This window comes from Cetorhinus maximus, chromosome 23 (genome assembly GCF_964194155.1).
Source record: "Cetorhinus maximus chromosome 23, sCetMax3.hap1.1, whole genome shotgun sequence".
Classification (NCBI taxonomy): domain Eukaryota; kingdom Metazoa; phylum Chordata; class Chondrichthyes; order Lamniformes; family Cetorhinidae; genus Cetorhinus; species Cetorhinus maximus.
Window position 1 is genome coordinate 37,167,518 of NC_135901.1, and position 21,092 is coordinate 37,188,609.

General features: G+C 45.9%; 1 protein-coding gene and 1 long non-coding RNA gene across 2 annotated transcripts in view; one reads left to right on the top strand and one right to left on the bottom strand.

Moving 5' to 3' along the window:
* Positions 1-21,092, top strand: part of LOC144697569 (uncharacterized) — a 721,063-nt gene that overhangs the window by 345,114 nt on the left and 354,857 nt on the right. The gene's annotated exons all lie outside the window — the stretch shown is intronic.
* LOC144697492 (uncharacterized) overlaps positions 1-21,092 on the bottom strand; it is a 756,645-nt gene that overhangs the window by 336,715 nt on the left and 398,838 nt on the right. The gene's annotated exons all lie outside the window — the stretch shown is intronic.

Below are 21,092 nucleotides of genomic sequence, written 5' to 3' on the forward strand. Positions count from 1 at the left end.
ACAACTCAGTCTCCAAGCTCTCTCTGACTTTTCTCTCTCCTTTTTTAAGAGGGTAGATACCCAAGTCTTGAAGCCCAGCCTCCATCGTCCAGCCTGCCGCCTGGAGTGACCCGGAACACAGTCACTGACACTCCCGCCCGGCAGCTGTGGCAGTAAGTAACCTTCACCCGCCCTCTCCGTGGCCAGCGAGAACTGGAAATCTGAAAGGAAAACCAGAAAATGCTGGAAAAACTCAAAGCAGGTCCGGCAGCATCTGTGGAGAGAGAAACACAGTCAACGTTTCGAGTCCTTATGATCTCTTCCTCAGAGCTATTGAGCAGTTAAAGTGGGCTGGAGTTACATCTGTGGAGAGGGGAAACACATTTAATGTTTCCAGCCCAGTGTAACTCCTCTTTCGCTCTGATGGGTCATACAGACTCGAAAAGTGAACTTTGTCCCCTCTCTCCACAGACCTGAGTTTTTCCAGCATCCACAGTATTTTGCTTTAACCTGGCTCTCCTGAGTCACCATTGGGTTACTCCGTCTGAGTTTCCCCTCAAACCAGCCTCTGCAGTTCTTAGCAGGGTAGCTCAGTCAGGAGAGCATCAGCCTTTTAACCTGAGGGTCCAGGGTTCAAGCCCCTGTTCGGATGCTAATTTTTATAGTTTGGAAATTCGTGAGACCTTGAGCACAGCTGCTGTGGATGAATTGAGACTTGCAGCCCTTGGAAGGGTCCAGTTGGTTCTGAATCTTCAATGTGCGCCTCTCTCGTGATTGTTGACACAGATAAACCTGTACAATTCTAAAAGGACTAGGCAGGGTAGATGCAGGAAGGATGTTCCCGATGGTGAGGGAATCCAGAACCATGGGTCACAGTCTGAGGATACGGGGTAGACCATTTAGGACTGAGATGAGAAGTTTCTTCACCCAGAGAGTGGTGAGCCTGTGGAATTCGTTACCACAGAAAGTAGTTGAGGCCAAAACGTTGAATGTTTTCAAGAAGGAGTTAGATATAGCTCTTGGGGCGAAAGGGATCAAAGGATATGGGGAGAAAGCGGGAGCAGGCTATTGAGTTGGATGATCAACCATGATGCCATGATCATAGTGAATGGCGGAGCAGGCTCGAAGGGCTGAATGGCCTACTCCTGCTCCTAGTTTATGTTTCTATGACAGCAGGCCTGTTAATCGAATCTCCAATACTAATACAAAAACAAAGCTGGAAATACTCTGCAGGCCTGAGAGCATCTTGGGGTAAAAGTCAATGTTTCCAGTCTGTCTGACTCTTCTTACAGACTCTGTTAACTCTGTTTCTCTCGCAGCAGATGCTGCCAGGCCTGCTGAGTTTTTCCCAGCACTTTTTTTTTCTGTTTCAGATTTCCAGCATCCGCAGTATCGTGCTTTTTATCTCCAATACCAATACTTGTGGCATTCAGTTTCCAAACGAGGTAATGAAAGGTTTGGGAGCCCAAGAGTGGCTTCAAATCTGCCAATGTGGTGAATTTGATTTCAGTTCTGGTCTGCTTTTATTTTTTAAACTAAAAGCTTGACTGGTGTCTCCAGTATTGGTATTCAGCAACCCCACTGATTTATTTTTGGGGTGTGGGTGGGAGGGGAGGAAGTCCCCTTTTTTTAAGATTGGGTTACACTTGAAAAGGACTTTCTGAGGCTTACACGAACAAGCTGTGGCTTTCAGTGTTCGATGCCCAGGTTGTGCAGAGTACTGGAAGGTGGTAAGAAATGGATATTGGGATTTGAGTGGCCATTGTGGCAGATGCTTGACTTGGGGGCAGAGAGTGACTGAAGGTTGTGATTGGCGACAGGAGCTGGAAGCTTGTCTCCCGGTACCGGATATTCTGAAGTGATTAAGCAGCCGATACTCAGTCTGAAGCAGAAGCCAGCACATGGTGAGCAGAGGAAAAGCAGATTGACTTGAGGTGCATTAACTACAGCACCAGACTTAATGCACCTTAGTCAATCTGCTTTTCTCCTGCTCACACCTTGGGTTGTGGGACAGCACTGCCAGGACAGGGCAGAAAAGAGGAGCCACTCTCTCCCTTCTAAACTGGAACTTCACCCAATTAGCATGAAGCCTAGCTGAATCACATTCGAAGTGAAGAATCCTACTCAGGAGAACATCATCAGTCACAGCTTCACAGATCAGAGTTACAGGAGGAAGCACCTTGGGGTTAACGTTGACCAGCAGCTGAACTGGACTAGCCATGTAAATACTGTGGCTACAAGAGCAGGTCAGAGGCTGGGAATCCTGTGACAAGTAACCCACCTGACTCTCTCCAAAGCCTGTCCACCATCTACAAGGCACAAGTCAGGAGTGTGATAGAATACTCTCCACTTGCCTGAATGAGTGCAGTTCCCACAACACTCGAAGCAGGACACCATCCAGGGCAAAGCAGCCCTGCTTGATTGGCACCACACCCACAAACATTCACTCCCTCCATCACCGATGCACAGTAGCAGCAGTGTGTACTATCTACAAGATGCACTGCAGGGACTCACTAAGGCTCCTTCGACAGCACCTTCCAAACCCACAGCTGCTAACATCTAGAAGGACAAGGGCAGCAGATAGTTGGGAACACCACCACCTGGAAGTTCCCCTCCAAGCTAGTCACCTTCCTGACTTGGAAATATATTGCCATTCCTTCACTGATGCTGGGTCAAAATCCTGTAACTCCCTTCCTGACAGCACATGGACTGCAGTGGCTCAAGAAGGCAGCTCACCACTACTTTGAGGGCACTTAAAGATAAGTAATATTCTGGCCTTGCCAACATTGCAATTCCTTCACCCAGGATGTGGGAAGAACACTTGATGCAGATTTAATCTGATGAACGTGGTGCATGAGTTAGATTGAGAAGCAGTACAGTTGGTGGTTAACAGACTGTTTCCACATGATGGTGGTAGACAAGTTTCAAACATTCAAGCAATACTTGGGAGTATTTACAAGGAAGAACTTTGCTAAAGGGGTGTGGTGAATAAGATTGGTTACCATATGTCCGGATGAAAAGGCTGGAAGTAGGTAACCATGAGTAAGGTGATTGCTGAGGTACTCAACATGATCTTGACACACTCCTTGGCTATCATGCTGCTGCCAGTAGATGAGTTATTGTTGGAACCTTGAATATTCTGTCATTAACGGTCCAGTAACTGGCTGGGTGGAGATTGTTCTTAAAGCCACAATCTGAAGAATGAACAGTCAAATGGATTGAGTCTCTCATGGGCTAGTATTTCCTCCTGTGGAGGTGAGGGTTGATGAAGACCATGCAGTGGCCATATAGACTTCCAGAGGGTGCTCCATGAAGCACTATCTCCAACTTGGCTTCAAATCTGAAACATGAAGTGACAGGAAACAGCCTAGTGAGTGATATTTCTCTCCTGAGACTCCATGTTGCACAAAACTGCCATTGGTCCACTTATAACTCATCCAATTGGCCCATTTGTGGTTGTCAGATCACCTGAAACTGTAGACTTTACACTGGAGAACATGGACAAGCATTTGGCCCGCTCTTGGGGTGAAAGGGATCAATGGATATGGGGAGAAAGCGGGAGCAGGCTATTGAGTTGGATGATCAGACATGATCATAATGAATGGCGGAGCAGGCTCAAAGAGCCGAATGGCCTATTCCTGCACCTAGTTTCTGCTTGTTTTGAAATGGGCTAGGATAGTGGTTAAATTCCACCTAGAGCAGCGGTGATATTATTGTAGTGTAGCAAGTCCTGGTTTAGGACGCAAGAAAAAAAAAAAACTGGACATGATACTGGTTGGGGCCATGAATACCAAATTGCTTCATCAATGGCCTCCCCCAATCCACTGTTAGATGTGGGTTACTGGCTCTTCGCACAGTATATACCAGCATTGACAACATCTTAGATACTGAAGCAGCCTGTGCCCACATGCAAAAAGACCATTCAAGGTGGGGCCTGTTATAAGGGTTTTGCATACCGCTGGTGTGCCAGAATCTAACATTTCCCCCTCTTCAATGGCACTGCCATCACTTAGTGAACATGGGGAAGATGTTTCCATTAGTAGGAGAGACCAGGACCCAAGGGCACAGCCTCAGAGTAAAGGGGAGACCTTTTTAGAATAGAGATGAGGAGAAACTTCTTTAGTCAGTGGTGAATCTATGGAATTCGTTGCCACAGAAGGCTGTGGAGGCCAGGTCATTGAGTGTATTTAAGACCGTGATAGATAGGTTCTTGATTGGTAAGGGGATCAAAGGTTACGGGGAGAAGGCAGGAGAATGGGGTTGAGAAACTTATCAGCCATGATTGAATGGCGGAGCAGACTCAATGGGCCGAATGGCCTAAGTTCTGCTCCTATGTCTTATGGTCTTAACTCTCCCAACCAACGTCCTGGGGATAAGCACTGACTCACCACCTGTAGCCAGTATTCATAGTTCAGACTGGGAACTCTGTGATGAGTAACTCCAGCTGATGACTCCCCAAAGCCTGTTGTCCATCTGCAAGGACCAAGGCAAGAGTGATGGAATATTTTCCTAGTTTAATGTAGTTCTAGACACCATCCATGTCTAAGCAACCATTCAACTGGCATCCCATCATTCAAGTGAGCTACTCTCCAACCTCTGTGGCATCTGAACCGGAATGGGACCAATGTCCTTTTGGGGAGGTTTGCTCGTACTGCTGGGGAGGGTTTAAACTAACTTGGCAGGGGGGGATGGGATCCTGAGGAGACCTTCAGCAGGGGGAGATGCACTGCCAAAATTAGGGGAAGTGAGTCTGGAAGGCATAGAAATTATCAGCCAGTTGAGACACCAGGGAGTTTGGCAAGGTTGGATGGTGTTTATTTTAATGCAAGGAGTCTGACGAATAAGGCAGATGAGTTGAGGGCACAAATTAACACATGGAAGTATGATGTCATTGCTGTCACATAGACATGGTTGAGAGAGGGGCAGGATTGGCAGCTCAATATTCAGGATATAGGGCCTTCAGGGAAGGAGGTAAAAGAGGAAGGGGTATCACAATATTGATCAAGGAATCAATTAAAACAGTAACGAGGGGTGACATCTTAGAAGGCTCCTCAACTGAAGCCATATGGGTAGAATTTAAACAAGAGGAGCAATCACATTGCTGGGAGTGTACTATAGGCCCCCAAACAGTCGGGAATAGAAGAGTAGATATGTAGGTAAACTTCGGAAGTGTAAAAATAATGGGTAGTAATAGTGGGGATTTCAACTTCCCCAAAATTAACTGGGTTAGTCATAGTGTGATTGGTTAAGAGGGAGTGGAATTCTTAAAATGCATCCAGGAGAGCTTTTTAAGCCAGTACGTAGAAGGCCCTACGAGAGGGGGTGGTCCTGGACTTAATTTTAGGGAATCAAGCCAGGCAAATGGTAGAGGTATCAGAGTGGGGGAGCATTTTGCAGATAGTGATCTTAAATCTGTTGGATTCAAGGTTGTTATGGAAAAGGACAAGGATGGGCCAGAAAGAGTTATAAATTGGGCAGAAGGCCGATTTTAATTAAAGCAGATATGGTTTGGTCACAGTGGGCTGGGAGCAGCTACTTTTAGGTAAATCTGCATCAGAGCAGTGGGACTCATTCAAGAAGGAAATAGGGAGAGTACAGGGCCAACATATTCCAGTAAAGATGAAGGGTTGGACCAACAAAAAGGAACCCTGGATATCGGGATATACAGGATTGGATAAAGAGAAAAAGGGAGGCTTATGGCAGATACCGAGGGCACAAAATAGCAGAAGCCCTAGAAGAGTATAGAATGTGTAGGGGAACTTAAAGAAAATTATAAGAGCAAAAAGGGGGCATGAAAAAACGCTGGCAGGTAAAATAAAGGAAAATCTACAAGTACAATAAGAGTAAGAGGATGAGCAGGGCCCATTAAGGACCGTGGTGGTAATTTGTGTGTGGAGCCGGAAGACGTAGGTTGGGTTCTAACTGAATACTTTATCGGTGTTCACAAGTGAGAGGGATGATGTGGGTATGGAAATCAGGCAGAAGGACTGATATAATTAAATAAATTAGCATAGAAAGGGAGGATGTTCTAAGTGGTCTTGCAGGCTTAAAAGTAGATAAATCTCCAGGCCTGGACGAAATGTGTCCCAGGCTGTTGAGTGAGACAAGGAAGGAGATAGCAGGGGTGCTGGCAATAATTTTCAATTCCTCTCTCCACAGGAGAGGTGCCAGAGGATTGGCGGACAGCCAATGTGGTACCGTTATTCAAGAAGGGATAAACCAGGGAACTAACAGGCCAGTCAGTCTAACCTCTGGTGGGGAAACTATTGGAAGCAATTCTAAGGGACAGAATTAATTTACACTTGGAGAGGCAGGAATTAATCAAGGACAAGTCAGCATGGTTTTGTTAAGGGGAGGGCATGTCTGACCAATTTGATTGAATTTTTCGAAGAGGTAATCAGGTGTGTAGATGAGGGCAATGCATTTGACGCAGTCTACTTGGACTTCAGCAAAGCTTTTGATTAAGTCCCGCTTGGGAGACTGATAACAAAGGTAAGAGCCCATGAGATCCAAGGCAAGTTGGATCCAAAATTGGCTGAGTGGCAGGAAGCAGAGGATGATGGTCAATGTCTTTTTTGACTGGATGCCTGTGTCCAGTGGGATTCCACAGGGATCGGTGTTTGGGTCCCTTGCTGTTTGTGGTATGTATAAACGATTTAGACTTGCATGTAGAAGGGTTGATCAGTAAGTTTGTGGATGACAAATTGGTGGGGTGGCAAATAGTGAGGAGGATAGCCTTAGATTACAGGAGGATTTTGGCTGGTCAGATGGGCTGATCAGTGGCAAATGGAATTTAATCCGGAGAAGTGAGTTGATGCACTTGGGCAGGACAAACAAGGCACCGAAATACACAATGAATGGTAGGACCCTGGGAAGTACCGAGGATCAGAGAGACCTTGATGTGCGTGTCCACCGGTCCCTTAATGCAGTGGGACAGGTAGATAAGGTGGTTAAGAAGGCATATGGGGTACTTGCCTTTATTAGCCGAGGCATAGAATATAAGAGCAGGGAGGTTATGCTGGAACTGTATAAAACGCTGGTTAGACCACAGCTAGAGTATTGCGTGCTGTTCTGGAATCTGCATTATAGGAAGGATGTGATTGCACTAGAGAGTGCAGAGGAGATTTACCAGGATGTTGCCTGGGATGGAGAGTTTTAGTTATGAGGAGAGATTGGATCGACTGGGGTTATTTCCCCTGGAGCAGGGAAGATTGAAGGGGACATTATTGAGGGGCATAGATAGGGTAGACAGTAAGGAACTTTTCCCCTTGGTGGAGGGATCAATAACCAGGGGGCATAGATTCAAGGTGAGGGGCAGGAGGTTTAGAGGGGATGTGAGGAAGAATTTTTTCACCCAGAGGATGGTAGGAATCTGGAACTCACTGCCTGAAAGGGTGGTAGACGCAAAAACCCTCAATATTTAAGTATTTGGATGTGCACTTGCGTTGCCATGGCATACAAGGCAATGGGCCTCGTGCTGGAAAATGGGATTAGAATAGTTAGATACTTGTTTGACCGATGCAGTTGATGGGCCAAAGGGCCCTTTTTCTGTGCCATTGACCTCTCTCTCCTTGCTCAAGTCCAATAGGTGCTGGCCTTGGCAATGATGTATGAACACAGTCCTGGGGGGGAGGGGGAGGGGGGTGTTGGGAGCATATAAGATCCTGGGCTTTGTAAATGGAGGCCTACTAATTGGAGTTGGCAAATGTCAATGAAACACCATTAAGCTCTCAGCTGTACTGTTGGTGTCTTCCCTGTCTCACTTGGTTGACCTCCTGCCTCAATTTCTGGATTCAGTTCCACTCCAGGGCACTTTCCTGGGAAATGTTATACAGGCAGCACTCCCTCAGCGCTGTGCTGAGGATGTTGATGGTGCCATTATTCCAGAAGGAATGCTTAAATATTCTCCACCTGCCTCTAAATAAAATCCCACAATGATTTTTAAGCAAGAGGCTACGAGAACATAAGAACTCGGAGTCGGCAATTCAGCCCCTCAAGCCTGCCCCGCCATTCAATACGATCATGGCTGATCTCATTTTGGCCTCAATTCCAATTTTCCGCCCTCTTCCCATAACCTTTCAACCCATTACTAATTTAAAACCTGTCTCTCTCCTGCTTAAATTTATTCAGCGTCCCAGCATCCACTGCAATCTGAGGTAGTGAATTCCACAGATTCATGACCCTTTGAGAAAAGTAATTCTTCCTCATCTGATTTAAATCTCACCCCTTAGCCTAAAACTATGGCCTCTCATTCTAGAATGTCCCACAAGGGGAAACATCTGCTCCACGTCTACTTTGTCTATCCCCTTTAGCATCTTATATACCTCAATTGGATCTCCTCTCATCCTTCTAAACTCTAGTGAGTATAGGCCTAAACTGCTCAATCTCTCCTCATAAGATGAGGCCAACACTTCCCTGGGAAGAGGGAGGGTCACGTAGATAGACTCTCTAAGCAGAGGAGGATGCCAATGTTGGAACTGCAGAATCAAGAGCTTGAGCTAATTGCCAAAATGAGCCATGTGACAGAAGGAGCCAGACTATAGGAATGCACTGTCTAGTCAGGTGGTGAATTTGCATTCTAATAGTTAGAGGGGATTTGAATAAATGGAGTGCAGATGGGCAAGGGTGGGATGAAACATTTCTTCACTAAAGCCAATTAGACCCTAATCTGAATGTCCTCCCTCTTCTAGTTTACCATGCTAAACTCTATTGATTTTCCACCTGTCACTGCCAGTTCTGATTTCAGGCAGGTTAGAGGAAGCTAGTGAATGTATTTCTCTCCGAGATAAGTGGTGAAACACTCCACTATCTGAGCATTGTTATTTTGCACTAGTGGCTCTTTCCCAGTTCCTAATGCTGTGAGGACTTGTTAACTCAAACTTGTTAGATCCAGGAACTGCAGTTCATTGCCTCTCTCTAAACTACCTAAGAAATATGCCTTTATTTGACCAAAACTGCTGAGGGGAGAAAAAGCCTCTTGAGGACATTGCATCCCGCTCGAATTGCTTATCCAGACTCATGTAATCCAATCGGGTAGATAAAGCTCCACTTGCGTATCAGTGAGTGGCTGATCAGTTAAACACCCAACCAGGAATTTAGTATTTATTGGGACTTGCATTTAAACGTGTGTCTCGGTGTTGGTGCTTATTTCACCAGGCAGATAATTAATCCTCTCTGCTAACTTGCATGTTTTCATATTCCAGTAGAATAAACACAGCACAGCTACCAAGAGCTGCACATGGGAGTGTGATGGCCCATTGGAGACCCAACCTGACTGTACCAAGAACCCCCACAGTGCTCAAGTAAGTTGCAGCCAGCACCATTGTCAGAACTGAGTGTCTTCCTTCAGTGTCCAATCCAATTGGCCTTTAAGCTTGTTTACACTGTTATGACCATAACTGATGATCAGTGAGCAAGTCAAATCTCAGAGGGAAACTTTGCCATACTGATCTTTTTTGTATTCTGCTAACGAGGGGAAAACTACTGACCCCCAGAAGCACAGAATCCCAGTAACACTTAAGAAATATTTTTAATGTTTAACAACCTAACCAGAGTAGAATTTAAATCAGTGTAAAATTACACAGTCTTACAAAACATTTCCCCACAAAAACCCCCTTGGTCAGAATGTGTTAACAAAGCTCCCTTAGATTTTTAACCATAAAAACCTGGTAATGTTACCCAAAGCTGCTGCTACTTTAATTTCAAGTGTACCACATGACTTCTCACTCTTCCACTCTATGGAAATCTGAAGTTCAGAAACTGGCTTCTTTCAGAAAGCAATGACTTCCCTGCCTTGAAACTGGATGGCTGCCTTCCTCAAGACATCTCTTCCCTCCCCCCACACAGCCACATCAACTCAATCGATCATCTTTCTTTAAATATCTTTCCCCTTTTCATCCTACACTGTCCTAAGCACCTCTTCAAACTCAACCTTACCAAAAATAAAATCTTTGTCTTCCAGTGCCTCCACTTTTGGGTCCAAAAATTTAAACCTTTACCTCATTTTTTTTTTTTCTTGACTTGAGCTGTTTTAAGGTACTTTTACAACTACCTAATGCAAATGTTAAAGCCCAACTTATCCACTTAGACATTTAACTTCACCTTCGCCTTTCATTACAATTGCATGAATTTAGCTCCTTTACCTTTCACCATTCCCACAGACAAGCTGTGTTTACTAACCTTCACCCTGCCCCTGTTTAATTGCCCATGGACAAACACACAGCTGCCTTTACAGTTACACTTTATCCCTAATGATAAAACCCATTTTCACAATGCAGACAAAGACCAGTGAGAATTTGCATGTGTCACTGGGGCTAGTAGGAACCAGGATAAAATTTGACCCTCGTTTCTTTTCCCCATCACAACACATATAAATTTAATGAGATCACATTGGTTGTCCAGAGACTTATCTTCTGAGTGTAAGTACCCCAGGGAAAAACATGAGGATTGATTTTAATGTCTAGTTATGCCTCTGGCTTTTGAGGGGCTAGATGGGAAATTACAGTAAACACCAGCATCATTACAATTGCTGGTTACAACTTCTCCCTTCCAAGTCTGGGGAGATTAACCAACACCAGTTCATGTAACTAGTGCTTTGTCTTTTTGGTAACTGCTCCAGGGAATTGTCATCACCTTGACCCACAACATATGCTTTTGCCCTCCATTTAGGGAAGAAGGCTGTGTAATGGTAAATGTCACTGGGCCAGTAACCAGAGGCGCAGCCTAATGCTCTGGGGACACAGGTTCAATCCCACCACAGCATCTAGTAAAATTTAAGTTTCAGTTCACAAAATCCTGGAATATATAACTGGTCTTGGTAATGTGGACCATCCATTATTATTGCAAACCCATCTAATTCCCTAAAACCCTTTAGGGAAGGAAATCTGCTGTCCTTACCTGGTCTGGTCTACATGTGACTCCAGACCCACGTCAATGTGGTTGACTTATGACTGCCCTCTACAATGGCCTATCAAATAACTCAAATCCAAGAGCAGTTAGGGATGGGCAACAAATGCTGGCCTTGCCAGTGACTCCCACATCCCATGAAGGCCCGATTCTATCATCCAATTAGACTCTTTCCTTCCGGGAGTACAACATTTTGCCTTCCATTATTTTCCCAACTGCCCCCCGCCCCCCCCCCCACCTCGTGCCTGATCTTGCTCTCGTGTTGAGCTTTCAGAAAGAGTTGATCCTTCCGTTGCTAACGCGTTCCCTTAACTTTCTTCAGAGTTGACCTTCATGCTGCTATTTACACTTGCTTTAGTCTCCATGAGGTGTCCAATACCTCGGGCAGAAATCCAAGCACATTAGGTGTATAATAAGCAACTATTGACCCTGTAATGAAGGAGTTCGGGTAGGAGGTTGAGGTTGTACACCTGGTAATTACAGCTCAAAACCAGACTTGGTCACGGCTTCACTTGCATTAGTCTGTAGGAACTGAATGAAAAGGTGCTCTGTGCCCTGGAGAGTTGAGGTATGTTCCTTTTAGTCCTTGACTGAAGGACCTAAGGCATTTAATTGGGATGATTAACCTTCATGTCTAACTGAATCGATGATTGGACTGGCCGTGAAAGCCTCTATTGTCAGACACTACCAGCTTTGTAACTCTTTTGAGTACATTCACAGTTCTTGGGTTTTTTTTCCGGGAGTGAGACTTGAATCCACAACCTTCTGACTCAAAGGTGAGGGTGCTATGAACTGAGCCACAGCTGACACCTCACTACCAGCTTTGTAGCTGTGCATAGATTGGGGCTTCATAATTAACTACTATTGGGAGGTGGAGTGTTCAGAATAACACATTGATCTATTGCTTATGTACCCAAGTGTATCAAGTTGATAAGGCACCAGATCCTGGTGAAGTAACCCTGAATTTGAGGTTCAGGCGGAAAGAACGTATTTACTGGTGGTATATTTTTAAAATTACCCTTTTGTATCAGGATGGTGCCAGATGACAGAAGGTGTTGCACCTTTTTACATGTGAAGCTGCAAAGATAACCAACCTCCTGGCTTGTAACTTCTGACAATGAATCAAGACAGTAGTCATTTTGGGCAAGTGAGTGATTGGAGGATGGAACCGTGTTTCCATTCTTCATCCTGTAATGACTGACACCACAACACCCTTGTGTGTGTATGTGGGTCTCCAAAGGCTGTTGGAGCTCCACTCTAACTTGTGAACGAAGCTACATCCCATGGAATAAGGAGTGGTAAGGATGTGCAATTGGCCGAGTGGCAGGAAATAGCGGTAAATGCTTTTTATTTTCAACCAGGATAAATGAGTGGGGTTCCCCTGCTCTTGATGTATATTAATGACCTGCTGTACATGGCACAATTTCAAAACATGCAGATGACACCACATTGTGAACTGAGACTAGTGCAGAAATTCAGTACCTTGATGGACAAACATGGGAGGTGATGTTTAATTCTGATAGGTGAAGTGATTCATCTTGGCAAGAAGGTGGAGAGACTACTAGATAAAGGGTACAATTCTAAACACTAAGTGTAAAGAGCAAGAGGTCTTCCTGCTCTGGGCTGGGGAGAGCCAGGGCAGGCTGAAGACTGGTCAAATATTCAGCATCCAGGGATTTCAGAAGGAGCTTTGTTAAACATTGGTTTGGCATCAAGAGTAATGCTTCCAGCTCTAGGCATCACATCACACCACACTTGGAAGGATATGAGGGCATTGGTTTGGAGGGGGTGGTGCAGAGCAGAGAAGGGTTCCAGAGACAAGGCACTTCAGTTACGTAGACTGTAGAAACTGGGAAACTCGTTGGGTTTTCTTTCTAGAGGTGCTCTATCACGAGGGTAGGGACAGGCTCTCTAGAGGGAGGATTGAAGGATACCTTTTAAAGATGGCTGAAAATAGAAGCGTGGTAATGTGGGGCACTGGTAATGGTTTTACACAGTGCTTAGGATCTCGACTGCCATGTCAGAAGCGTCGATCTGTGCTGACTCCGTTGCAAGGCTGAGGAGTGGGATGGACCAAGTTGTTCTTGCAGACCAACCATTACAGACACTATTAGCTGGACGACCCCCCACCCACCATGCTACAGATCTGCTGGACCAGCTTGGCTAGTGTTGGCCAGACCATTTGACCTGACTGAGTTCTGCTTTGCTCTTTTTTCCCCCACTAGAAGGCAGCGGCAGAGACCCCAGCGGCCAATGAGCACAGAGGAACTGGAGATGGTGACCATCTCCCGCTTGCAGAGGGAGATGGCGGAGCACCTCCAGCGCAACCGAGCGATGATGCACTGGGCGATTGCTGGAGCAGGTAAATAGGTGGCACTGCTGGGCCTTTGCTGGGGTGGGGAAATAGGTGGCGCTGCTGGGCCTTTGCTGGGCTGGGGAAATAGGTGGCACTGCTGGGGCGGGGAAATAGGTGGCGCTGCTCTCTAACCCTAAGCAGATTGGACAGACCTCATCCGCAGGTGCCGATCAAGCTTGGCTGCAAGATTCTCGATCCTATTCCATAAGGGGTGCTTTAGACCCTTGTTTCCTTGCAGCCCCTGAACTCTGGGGGCAGGGGAAGTCTGATGTTGCATACAACCAAGCAAAGCTAAACTGTAGCGATACACTTACATGAAGTTATCTTGCACTTGGCAGATTACAGATCCCTTGGTCCATTGCAAGGCTCTTCTGATCGTTGCAGCCAGCAGTTTCATCCAAGTGTATGTTCTCGAGGTGGGAAAAGGGAAAAACACTCCTTAAACTAACTGGATCCAGACTGGGTCAGGGTAAGGCCATATTCAACATGGCAATGCAGCTGCAAACAGCTGGGTCAGATCGAAGGTGAAATTGTTTTTTTTTTTGTTCCCGAACTTGCTCCTGAGTTAAGCCTCAACATTGCACTGGCAAGATGAGCGAATGTTAAACACTTGGGACTCAATCCCCTATTGAACATCCCCAGTATGGGAAGCTGCAGAAGGATTTGGACAGGTTAGGAGAATGGGCAAAGAAGTGGCAGATGGAATACAACGTGGGGAAGTGTGAGGTCATGCACTTTGGTAGGAAGAATAGAGGCATAGACTATTTTCTAAATGGGGGTAGAATTCAGAAATCTGGAGTGCAAAGGGACTTGGGAGTTCTAGTCCAGGATTCTATTAAGGTTAACTTGCAGGTTGAGTCGGTAGTTAGGAAGGCAAATGCAATGTTAGCATTTATTTCGAGAGGACTAGAATATAAAAGCAGGGATATGCTGCTGAGGCTTTATAAGGCTCTGGTCAGACCACATTTAGAATATTGTGAGCAATTCTGGGCCCCGTATCTCAGGAAGGATGTTCTGGCCCTGGAGAGGGTACAGAGGAGGTTCACGAGAATGATCCCAGGAATGAAAGGCTTAACATATGAGGAATGTTTGAGGACTCTGGGTCTATACTCGATGGAGTTTAGAAGGATGACGGGGGGATCTGATTGAAACTTACAGAATACTGAAAGGCCTGGATAGAGTGGACGTGGGGCAGATGTTTCCATTAGTAGGAGAGACTAGGAACTGAGGGCACAGCCGCAGAGTAAAGGGAAGACCGATTAGAACAGAGCTGAGGAGGAACTTATTTAGCCAGACAGTGGTGAATCTATGGAATTCATTGCCACAGAAGGCTGTGGAGGCCAGGTCATTGAGTGTATTTAAGACCGAGACAGATAGGTTCTTGATTGGTAAGAGGATCAAAGGTTACGGGGAGAAGGCAGGAGAATGGGGTTGAGAAACTTATCAGCCGTGATTGAATGGCGGAGCAGACTCGATGGGCCGAATGGCCTAAATTCTGCTCCTATGTCTTATGGTCTAGTACAATGGTGACGTGTTCACTATAACTGGCACCACCTGTGGACCATGAAACATTTTTGTGCCAAGGCACAAAAATCTACTGAGCGAATGGCTCTTGCCCATCACTTCCTGAATATTACCAATCTCTCTTTTCCAGACATTGGTATATATGCTCTCCAAAATGTTTTTTGGCCATTGGATCATGGGGCACGTGTGCTTAAACTCTCTGCCTCTACGCCCTCTTTTTTTTTTTGTAAGGAGGGTCTCCCATACCACCAATAGTCTCCAGGAACTAGTACAAGTCTGTTAATGCAGTGGGAATGAGCAGGGAAGTCACTGACACCCTGCCCCAACTCCACATGTAGTGACTGTTCATTTCGGTGGCTTAGCATCAACCAAAATTTAGCCACCCCAGTGACTGTTGTCCTCTGCCAGATTCCAGCCACTCTGCACTGGGGTGCAGGTCTAGCTCATGGTCTCTGTCAGAATTTCCCTTGCCCCAAAAAAATTGAGTTTTGACCTTTCTAAGCTGCCCCACCCAGTTAGCACCTGTTTGCTTCAAAAGCCTTAACCCTTGTTCTGGTGACCTTTTGGGTGCTGATTCTTGTTTATGGTTCTAGTTGTGGACTTGCAGTTAATGGGGGTTGGGGGGTGCGATGGGTTTGGGGAGGGGAGGGAAAACGTATTTCTGCTTGGCAGGGTTGAGTCTTCAGATTGTTGGATGATGTAATGGGAGTTATTTCTTAATGAGTGTGAAGGGATTTTTGGGCTGGTCTTTGAGGAAGAAATTGAGTTAATCAATCGCTTGTAGTTGAGTCCAGGCACTTGACAGAACTTGTGGGAGTTTGCCTGGATAGTCTTCGATACCCATGGGTGGTTGTTGGAGTGGCAAATAAGGTCCAGGATGCCACCAGCAACATGCCAATGCCTTTCCTCATTTTCTGATCTCTCCTCCCCAGGTCGGCACATGAGGAGTAATTCCGTCCAGCTTACCAACCCCATCGATATCCAGCTCCGCACAAGCATGTCAGTCAATGCTCCCAGGGACTCCAGATCAGAGTATAAGGAGTTCAGCTTCATGCAGGAGCTCCGCAAGTATCCACCCTCGGTGAGTGATGTACAAACGTTTGGCTGGCTTATGTACTACTGAGGAATTGAAGGATGTTCCAATTTTTTTTCCTTGATGTAAGACCTGAGGGTTCACACGGGCTGCCCAAGCATGTTCCAGCAGGTTTTGGGATGTGGGCTTCACTGGCTGGACTAGCATTTATTGCCCTTAAGGTGGTGGTGAGCTGCTGCCTTGAACCACTGCAGTCCATGTATAGGTACACAGTGCTGTTAGGGAGGGAGTTTCAGGATTTTTGACCCAGCGACAGTGAAGGAACAGCTGATATATTTCCAAGTCAGGATGGTGAGTGACTTGGAGGGGAACTTCCAAGTGGTGGTGTTCCCAACTATTGACTGCCCTTGTCCTTCTAGATGGTAGTAGTCGTGGGTTTGGAAGGTTCTGTCAAAGGAGCCTTTGCGAATTCCTGCAGTGCATCTTGTAGATGGTACGTACTGCATATCGTTGGCGGGGGGAGTGAATGTTTGTGGTTGTGGGTGACTATCTAATCCTTGGCCCCAAATCCCTCCATCTGCCTGGCAGATTATAACTGAAGGTCCTTGTCCCCAGTACCTGCCCCAGTCTGTACATGATCCTGAGGATAGGAAGTACCTGGCGAAAGGATTAGAGGGTGGTTGAGGCAGAACCAGCACCCATTGTGGTGGGATATCTGGAACTTGGTGCCAGACAGGGCGATGCAGACAAACACGTTCCATTTCAGACTTTACTATGTCCTTCCAGGGCATACCCAACATAGCAAAGGACCAAGACCTGGAATCCGATGCACCACTTTGGATGTTCCAGGCATTGTCAGCCTCTGACACAAGGCAAATGCTTGTCTCAAACATTTGATCATGTGGCTTGTATTCAGCCGGTGATAATTTTCTATCTACTGCTCGGCTTGGATCAAAACGCTCCAGTTTAAGTTCCTGGGAGGTGAATTTAGTTTGTAGCATTCCGGTGAACGTGTGTACAAGTTCTATATCACCATGCCCAGAACTGAACACAGCACTCCAGCTGTAGTCTAACTGGGGTTTTCTACAAATCAATGTTAACACCACTTGGTTAACCCTCAAGTTAAACTCTGCATTAGCCTTTTTTTTGTTTAAATGAATACCCTGGAAAGCAATCCCAACAGTTTAGCTGCATTTATTTTCCAAGTTCCACTAGGATCAATAAGTATTCTCGTTGTGTGTATTGAAATTCACCAGCTTCACCCATTCCTTCTATCTACATCCATACAATGGTGACATTGTCTCTAATTCATTGTTTGAGAGGTCCCACAGCAGCTCCCTCAGACGGCAGGATGACCTGCCAAGCCCAGTCACTGTCTGTAATCCCCTAATCTCTCTCTGCTGCTCGGTCACTTTGCTAATCATTGATTTGCCTTCAAAATCAGCTTCAGTAAAACAGTCTCTTTAAGGACATTCTGGTCCCTTTTTTTCACTGGACACTTGCCCCTGCCTTGTGTTTCTTTCTCCCCCTAAGAGATGAAGTTGAGTTTGTCAGGCATGACTGACCCTTTACAGATCTATTCTAGGATAAAATGTCCAGCCACTCTATCCAGTATCCCAGCTACCTGGTTTCCACCCTGGAGGTTTTTAATACTTCCTGTCCCTTGGCATTTGCAGTGCTGTTGTAGTGGTCTGTTGTAGGTGTGCTGTGATAGTCTACTTGCTGTCAATATATGCAGAGGAGATCAGTAAAACTGTCCCCCACCACTTCCATATTTGAATTCCCCAATTTGAGGGGTGCATTCTCCTAACCAGCATCTTATTTGGTTCTGATATCTCTCTCCAAGAATTTCTTGAACCGATCGACAAATACTTTCAAACTACCTGCATGCTTCCATTTTCACTTTTGGAAACTAAGATCCTTGGGGGATGTTTGTAGATTAATCTTTATTTTTAAAAGAAGCTGAAGATTGTCCAGTCACAAGTGACTTCCCAAACCAAATTGGGAGCAGCAGGTAGATCGCACAAGGCAAATTATAAGATTTCAGATAGGGTGGTGCTCTTTGGTGATGCATGTGGCTGCATTACTAGCAGCTGTGGGAAACCTATTTCATTGATGTAGAATGCAAGAGGTTCAGAATAGTACACTTGATTTTCAAGCTTGAAAACGTGCAACATTGTGCAGGGTAGGATTGAGAAGTCCAGGTAACTCGGGTGGACCGCACTTGGCACAGTGTGAACGCTTGAGTTGAGGCACTAACCAGTGCGAAAGACTTGCAATGATACATCAGTAAAGAGGAAGATGGGGCTCTAGTCTCTTGCATCTTGGAAGTGACCTACATTTCAGTGTCGGAGTGGCTGAAGGGTTCTAGAAACGTTTGAGTTGCTACTGCCAGAGCAGCAGCTGATTTCCCTTTGGGCTGATGGTGGGTAGTGGTTAACTGTCCAGAGGCCCAGCTTAATGTGGGAGGCCATGGGTTCAAATCCCACCACTACAGCTGGTGGAATTCCCAATTCAACAAATTAGGAATATGAAGCTCGTTTCTGTCATGGTCATTTCAAGACCTACCTGATTTCACCTGGAACCTTGCCTAGCCAGGTGCAGACCCACAGCCATTTGTTTGACTCTTGGATGCTCTTGAGGTCAATCAGGCAACACTTTCCCAAATATGCCAACATCCCCTGAACAAATATCTACATGGGTGAAGCAAAACCAAGGTTGAAACTCTGGATTTTTTTTTATCCCTTTCCCCCATGGGTAAAGAGGTAGATCCATTTGGGAACATGAATGTCACGAATAGGGGCCCAGCTGTCACTACCTGGACTGACTTTTTTTTTTCTATTTACAGAAATGAGGTAGATGAACTCAAGATTGTGAGAACTGTCCACAGCCTCCATTTCCTAGTCCAGTCACATGTGCTGCTTGTTCCTCTTCCTCACTTGTTCAAGGTCGTCCTCCAGTGTGAAATACCTCCCCCGGGTTGTCCTGGATCGATCATGTCGCACTTCCCTTCTCCAGCGGCTGCTGTAATCTGGAAGGGATTTGATTTACGGATTAATCCCTGCCCAGTTTGCCTTCAGAGTTTCTTCCCTCCCCCAAATGCAAAGAAGTGTTTCTACAGCTGAGCTTGGTCAGAGGTTGTTTTTATCTCCTCCTTTTATCTTTGGGTTGACTGGTTGTCAGCGAGTTCTGCTTATTTCAGCAGACTCCACCCTCTCATTCATTCATGTTTTTGTAGTTGCTGATTGGTCCTGGAATGTGTAACTTGTCCACTGCTGCACAGTCACTGGCAGGATTTACCCCTTCCTGGCCGCATGGGGTTGTGGTGGAGGGGGACTTGCCAATTATCTTCCTTCTCCATTTGCATCCTATTTTGGATGTGCTACTAGCCATTACTAAACTTCAGTCTGAAGGAACTGTGAAGTGGCTGGAGATTAATTGATTTCTCTTTTTTTATAAATGTTCTATAATAAAGATTTTTTGACTGCTTTCTGGTCTTGTGTCCTCTCGGGGTCCTGAGCCACTGCACTGCTTCAGAGTAAAGTGGGCAACTCTGTCACAAACCACCATTCAAGCAGCAATATTGTTGAGTCATTGTCTGAGCAGCAAGTCTGAACTCCTTTTAAAAAGCCCAAGTTCTTAACTCTGAGGCTATGACCCCTGGTTCTAGACCCTCCCACAAGCTTTGGGAGAGGGAATGTTGTAATCCTTAGCATTATCTAATGTAAGCCCTTTAAATAGGGCAGCTGACCCTAAATGCCAGGCAGTGTATTCCCAATTCCTCTTCACCCAAGGCATCAGTCGTGAATGGTTTTTCCTCTTTCAACAAGTAAATTCCTTTTTTCATCTTGGTGTGGGATGGATGGAAGGCTGGACTTGCAAGGGTCAGGGTGGTGGTGGTGGGGGGGGGGGGGGGGGGCGGGGCGGTAAAGGAAGGGGGTGCAAGCGGGTTGATTCACATTCTTGTCTTTCTTTCCCCTTCCCCACCCATAGTGGTGGAGGGGGGAGAATGGAAGGGTGATGGAGGATGATTAAGAACAGGACCAATGTTAGTATCAGTTGCTGAGGCAGTGACCGTCAAATTGACAATTGAATCTGCTTCTGTGGGGAGCCAGAATCTTTATTGCATTTACCAATCCATAAAACAGCATTACATGTCATAAAGGCAAAATACTGCGGATGTTGGAAGAACTCAGCAGGTCTAACAGCATCTGTGCAGAGAGGCAGCATTAACCCTGAGTCGGTATGACCCTGAAGAGTTCAAGAGTAATACAGACTCGTAACGTTAACTCTTTCTCTCCACAGATGCTGTTAGACCGGAGTTTTTCCAGCACCACTACATGTTATCAATACTTGCCCTGATGCAACCATTATCTCAAGGCTTGCAGAAGGAATTTATCTATAACGATGCTACAGTCCTGTCAGTTTATTCCACTGGTTGTTACTGGACTAGACAAAACACTGGCATTAAAATCTCCCCACTGAGTAATTTAAGGCGGCAGTTAAAAAATCTTCAGTTTAAAATTGACCAGCAATCTTCTGGCTTGTTATCAAAGCCAACTGTTTATCAATCATCTGATAAAGAAGCATACATCTTGTGCTAATCCAATCTGACTGATTCTTGATGAGATGAGATTCATATCAATCTACCTGCCTCCCAGTGCTGAGGGAAAGGTCATTGACCTGAAATGTTCACCCTTCTGCTGCAGATGTGGTCAGAAATGCTGAGGGTGTCCAGTATTTTCTGACTCTTGTGCCAGACATGTTTCCTGTGTTACCCTGAGCCGATCCTGAACTTCCTCCTGTACCAGACACATCACCTGCGTGACCCTGAGCTGATCCCAAGCTTCCTCCTTCCTCTGTGAAGCACTGTGGACAAGGAGATTTGGTGCTATTAAAGTCTCAGCTTCCTTCACTTTGAATTGGCCATTTTTGAAGAACCTAGAAGCAGGAGTAGGTCCTTTGAGCCTGCTCCATCATTTCCATGGAGATCATGGTTATTCTTGTTGTCAGCCCCACTTTCCTCTCCTGCCATAGCGATCAAATCCTGTGTCTAACTCTGCTTTGACTTTTTAAAATTAATTCATGGGGTGTGGACTTCGCTGGCTGGGCCAGCATATATTGCCCATCCCTAATTGCTCCTTGAGAAGATGGTGGTGAGCTACTGCCTTGAACCGCTGCAGTCCCTGTGGTGTAGGTACACCCACAGTGCGGTTAGGGAGGGAGTTCCAGGATTTTGGCCCAGTGACGGAACGGCCGATATATTTCCAAGTCAGATTCGTGAGTGACTTGGAG